Below are 6,691 nucleotides of genomic sequence, written 5' to 3' on the forward strand. Positions count from 1 at the left end.
AAGAATAAAACATTGATAAAGACAAAATAGCCAATTTACCAAAAAGAAAGAAATTTAAATGGCCAATAAATCTATGAAGGATTATTTGTATTCATAGTAGTTAAATAAATGCAATTTAAAGCAATAAGATGCTGACCAGGTGCAGGTGTCATGCACATATAGTCCCAGCTACTCAGGATTCTGAGGAGGCAGAATGGCTTGAGCCCAGGAGTTTGAGGCCAGCCTGGGCAACATGGTGAGACTCTGTCTCTAAAAAATAAAAATAGGCTGGCAAGGAGATTCATGCCTATAATCCCAGCAATTTGGGAGGCCAAGGCAGGAGGACTGCTCGAAGCCAGGAGTTCTAGACCAATCTAGGCAACACAGTGAGACCCCATCTCTACAGATAAAAAATTAGATGAGATAGTGGCACACACCTGTAGTCCCAGCTACTCAGGAGGCAGAGGATTCCCTGAGTCCTTGAGCTGCAGTGAGCCATGATCTTGCCACTATACTCCATGGCTTGGTGGATAGAGTGAAACTCCATCTCCAAAAAAAGAAAAAGAAAAAGAATTCAATCAATAAGGTGCCATGTTATGCCAATCAGATAATTAACATTTTCAAATGCATAAAACCCATTGTTGATGATTATGCAAGGAAATAGGCACATTTCTGGTAGGACTATAAATTGGTATAACTTTAATGGAAAGCAATTTAATGACTTGTATCTACAAATTAAGAGTTGCCTACTTTGGCCCAGCCATTCTGCTTCTAAGAATTTTTCTCAGGAATAGAGTGCAGGGAGTACTTAATCTGGCGCCTGACAGGCAGGTTTGTTTCCTCCTTTAGGACTGGAGGCTGCCACCACTGACATGTTCCACCAGATCCTTGTTGGGCTCAAGAAGCATTCAAGCTTCATCCCCCTTCGTATTTATGAAATCCGGAGGTACTGGAGCAGCGCTGTATGTCCAGCATCTGGCATTGTTCAATCAAGATGTTAGCTGGGACAGAAGACATAAGTCAGAACACTGGAAGAAACTGGGTCCCAATATTATAATAATCAATAAAGACAAAATATATTTATAGTTTATTTTATTTGTATTTTATCAATAAAGACAAAATTATATTGCATTATAATAATCTATATACATCACTTTGATGTATTGTGTTGGGGATGACACTGATTATATCTGAAACTTGGGAGAAAAAAAAAAACTTTTCCCAGGAATAACCTTGGACATGTGCAAAGAGTTACTTACTGAAATGTACATTACAGGATTAATTTTAAAAGCTTAAAAGGCAAACAGTCTAGATATCCAACAGTAAAGTAACTGACTTTTGTTTTGTTTTGTTTTGCTTTTTTGAGAAAGTGTCTCACTCTGTCACTCAGGCTGGAGTGCAGTGGCACCATCCTGGCTTACTGACCTCAAGTGATCCACCTGCCTTGGCCTCCCAAAGTGCTGGGATTACAGGCATGAGCCACCACACCCAGCCTGTAGTATATTTTTAAGTGAAAAGCATACTGCATTCAATTTTTAAATTGGCAAAGGACTTGAATAGACATTTCTCCAAAGAAGATATACAAATTGCCAACAAGGACATGATAATGATGTTGAGTAGGGAATGCAATTCAAAACTACAATGAGATACCACTTTACCACTTCACATCCACTAGAAGAGCTATTAAAAAATGGAAAATAGGCCAGCATGGTGGCTCACGCATTTAATACCAACACTTTGGGAGGCCAAGGTGAGAGGACTGCTTGAGCCTAGGAGTTCAAAACCAGCCTGGGTAACATGGTGAGACCTCCATCTCTATAAAAATGTATTTAAAATTAGCTGGGCATGGTGGCATGTGCCTGTAGTCCCAGCTACTCAGGAGGCTGAGGTTGGAGGAGCCCTTGAGCCTGGGAGGTCAAGGCTGCAATGAACCGTGATCACACCACTGCACTCCAGCCTGGGCAACAGAGATCCCGTCTCAATAAAAAAGGAAAATAACAAGTGTTGACAAGGATGTGGAGAAATTGGCACTCTCATATATTGCTGGTAGAAATGTAGAATGCTGCAATCACTGTGGAAAATAGTTTGGTGGTTCTTCAATAGGTTAAGCACAGAATTACCATATGACCAGCAATTCCATTCATGGGTATATATCAAATGGGTGCTCAATTGCATATGAATGTTCATAGCAGCACTATTCACAATAGCAAAGAGTGGAAACGACTCAAATATCCATCAACTGATGAACGGATCAGCAAAATGTGATATATATCCATATGATGAAATGACATATTTATTATTTAACCATGCTACAGCATATATGAACCTATATAATATTATGCTCAGTGCAAAAAGCAGACACAAAAAGCCACATATTGTATGATTTCATTTATATGAAATATCCAAAACAGACAAATCCATGGAAATGGAAGAGCCTATTAGGGTTAGCAGGAGCTGGGGAAAGGAGAGAGTGGGGAATGAGTGCTTGTAATGGTTATGGAATTTTAAAATGATGAAGATTTTATTGAACTACTGTAGATAATGGTGATGTTGCACAACACCGTGAATGTACTAAATGCCACACTGAATAGTGCACTTTAAAATGATAAAATGGTGAATTTTATATTATGTGAATTTTATCATAGGAAAAAAAAAGCATCTTACAAAACAGTAGAGGGCCAGGCACGGTGGCTCACGCCTGCAATCCCAGTGCTTTGGGAGGCCAACGTGGGCAGATCACTTGAGGCCAGGAGTTCGAAACCAGCCTGGCCAACCTGGTGAAACCCCGTCTCTACCCAAAATACAAAAATTAGCCGGGCATGGTGGCGTGCACCTGTAATCCCAGATACTTGGGAGGCTAAGGCAGGAGACTCGCTTGAACCTGGGAGGCAGAGATTGGAGTGAGCCGAGATTGTGCCACTGCACTCCAGCCTGGGCAACAGAGTGAGACCCTGTCTCAAAACAAAAACAAAACAAAACAAAACAAAACAAAACAAAAAACCCACAGTAGAAATGGTTGGTCTTGTTCTTCTAGAAGTATATGCACGGAAAAAAAAGGTGTGGAAAGATAAATATCAAATTCCTCTAGTTGTCCATAGGTGGTCATTTAGGACGAATGTTCTAATTTTTCTACAGCAATCCTAGATTACTTGAGTCCTTCTAAAACATGCTGTAGAATAATATCTAATGAAACAGGGGAAGTGGCCATCATATATTTGTATATTATTAAACCAAAACACTATATTTGAGTGATCTCAATTTTATTGCAAAAATACACATATTGCATAGAAAAAAAACTACTGAAAGAACATGCCAATATGTTATTAGTGGTTATGTTTCAATGGAGTGATCATAAGTGAATTTTATTTACTTTTTTAAAAATATATTTTCAAAATGTCTCTAGTGAATATATGTTACTTTCTTTTTTTGTTTCATTTTAATTTTTGTATTTTCTTTTATTTGTGTGTATGTAACAGGGGATCACTCTGTCACCCAGGCTCTGGGGTACAGTGGCACAATCACAGCTCACTGCAGCCTTGACCTCTGGGCTCAGGTGATTCTCCCACCTCAGTCTCTTGGGTAGCTGGGACAACATGCGCAACCCACCATGCCCAGTAATTTTTTGTATTTTTAGTAGAGATGGGATTTCACCATGTTGCTCAGTCTGGTCTCAAACTCCTGGACTCAAGCAAGCCACCCACCTTGGCCTCCCTAAGTGCTGGGATTATAGGCATGAGCCACTGCACCTGGCCATATATTGCTTTCATAATCTGAGTTTTAAATATTTTTAAAAAGATTCTCTTACATATATTGAGCTCAATATTATCCATATATTGAGTCAAAAATTCTCTCTTTTTTCCTTTTGTCTTTTTGAGACGGAGTCTCACTCTGTCACCCAGGCTGGAGTACAGTGGCATGATCTCGGCTCACTGCAACCTCCACCTCCCAGGTTCATGCAAACCTCCTGCCTCAGCCTCCCAAGTAACTGGGATTACAGGTGTGCACCACTGCACCTGGCTAATTTTTGTATTTTTAGTAGAGACGGGTTTTCAACATGTTGACCAGGCTGGTATTGAACTCCTGACCTCAAGTGATCCATCTCTCTCTGCCTCCCAAAGTGTTGGGATTACAGGCATGAGCCATGGTGCCTAGCCCCCAAAATTCTTCTTACTGGTTAAATGAAACCTTTAGTTGGGGGAAAATTGAAAGAGTTTTAAAGATAAATAACATCAAACAATTTAGAAACTATCAAAATGAAGGAGGAAGAGTGAGGAGGAGGATGTTCAGAGAGACCAGTAAACATGTGCTTAGACATTTTTTAAAAATCTGAGCTGGGAATATGGCTCACACCTGTAATCTCAGCTACTTGGGAGGCTGAGGCAGGAGGATCCCTTGAGGCGAGCAGTTCAAGACCAGCCTGGGCAACATAGTAAGAACTCCTCCCCCTGCCAACATCTCTAAAAAATAAAGAAAACAAATGCTGACCAGGTGCGGTGTCATCCATATTTAGTCCCAGCTACACAGGAGTCTGAGGAGAGAGGATCACTTGAGCCCAGGAGTTTGAGGCCAGCCTGGGCAACATGGTGAGACTCTGCCTCTAAAAAATAAAAATAGGGCCGGGCGCGGTGGCTCACGGCTGTAATCCCAGCACTTTGTGAGGCCGAGGCAGGCAGATCACCTGAGGTTGGGAGTTCGAGACCAGCCTGACCAACATGGAGAAACCCCGTCTCTACTAAAAATACAAAATTAGCCAGGCATGATGGCACATGCCTGTAATCCCAGCTACTCGGGAGGCTGAAGCAGGAGAATCGCTTGAACCTGGGAGGTGGAGGTTGCGGTGAGCCGAGATTGTGCCATTGCACTCCAGCCTGGGCAATAAGAGCAAAATTCCGTCTCAAAAAATTAATTAATTAATTAAATAAAAATAAAAATAGGCCAGGCATGGTGGTTGAAAGGGCAGGGGAAAAAAGAAATTTCTAAAAAACCTCTTGCATAGTTGTCTAGCAGAGTCAAATATGTGATTATTGTAGGAGAGAAGTTCCTTTTGCTTTAAAGACAGGATCACCCTTTGTCACCCAGGCTGGAGTCCAGTGGTCCAATCGTAGTTCACTGCAGCCTTGAACTCCTGGCCTCAAGAGTTCCTCTTGCCTCGATCCTCCCACTTAAACCTCCCAAGTAGCTGATTCTACAGGTACCAGCCACCATGCCTAGCTGAGGAGTATCTTTCAAAAAGGGAAGAGAATGAGGACACCACAAAATTATATTAGAAGATACAGACTAAAAGTTGCTTTTGCAACACACAGAGCCAGGGAGTTTAAAAATAACTCAGAAAAGGAGTAAGAGAACTGTTGTCCAAATTTGTGGCCTCTGATTCTGGCTGGCCACTGGGTTGCAGGACTAATGGGCTGCAAGTGTGGTTTGTGTTCACGAAAACGCCTTCGGAAAGGGCCTGGGGTAATAATAGTTATGCACAATCATGCAGTATCTATAATGATAATAATAAAGATACTCATATTGTTAATAACAATACTTACATAGACCTTTGTCATGCTTAGTATTAACATATATTTGGCACTGTCCTAAGCATTTTAGTGTTTTAATTCATTTAGTCCTCACAGTACCCCTAAGAAGCAAGCACTGTTATGATCTCTGTTTTACACATAAGAAAAATGAAGCACAGGAAGGCTGAGTAATGTCTCAGATTACTAATGTCACATAACTAGTAAGCGACAGAGCCAATTTGTAACCAGGTGATTTTACTCTGGAATTCATGCTCTTAACTACTATATTTTATACTGCCTCTGCAGCCAAAATATCCCCTCAGGCAGTAGTTCACAAAGTGTAGTATAGTCCTTTCAAGAAGTCTAGGAGGTCAAAACTATTTTCATAATAATGCCAAGATTTTTTTTTTCTTTTTTTCTTTTTTCTTTCTTTCTTTCTTTCTTTCTTTTTTTTGACACAATCTCGCTCTGTTGCTCAGGCTGGAGTGCAGTGGTGCGATCTCGGCTCAGTGCCATCTCCACCTCCTGGATTCAAGCGATTCTCATGGCTCAGCCTCCTGAGCAGCTGGGACTACAGGCATGCACCACCACGCCCAGCTAATTTTTGTATTTTTTTGGTAAAGATGGGATTTTGCCATGTTGGCCAGGTTGGTCTCGAGCTCCTGGCCTCAAGTGATCTGCCTGCCTCGGTCTCCCGAAGTGCTGGGATTACAAGTGTGAGCCATGGTGCCCTACCTAATACCACATTTTTTTGTTTGTTTTGTTTCGTTTTGTTTTGCCTATTTTACTTTCATTCTGAGTATGCAGAGTTTTCCAGAGGCTACAAGACATGTGATAACATCATCACTCTAATGGCTAACAGAAAATGTGCTTGTATAGTCTTGTATTTTCTAGAAGTTTCTATGGTAAACTCTTTGGGGTCCTGAAACCACAAAGTTTGAGAACCGTTGCCCTAAGGTAAAGGCAATATGGTTTCTCAAGAGATAATCTATACCAATTGCCAGAATTCATCCATTCATTCAGTCAGTCAGTCAATATATAACTATCAAGCACTACATTCTAGGCACTGTGCTAAGTGTGCGGATTACAGTGGTGAGAAAGAGTGGTATGGTCCCTAGACTTATATAGTTTAGTGCAATGGTCCTAAAACATTAGAGTGCAGAGGAATCACTTGGTAAGTTAATTAGAAATGCAAATTCTGGAGCTCCAGC

This window comes from Pan paniscus, chromosome 15 (assembly GCF_029289425.2).
Source record: "Pan paniscus chromosome 15, NHGRI_mPanPan1-v2.0_pri, whole genome shotgun sequence".
NCBI classification, from domain to species: Eukaryota; Metazoa; Chordata; class Mammalia; order Primates; family Hominidae; genus Pan; species Pan paniscus.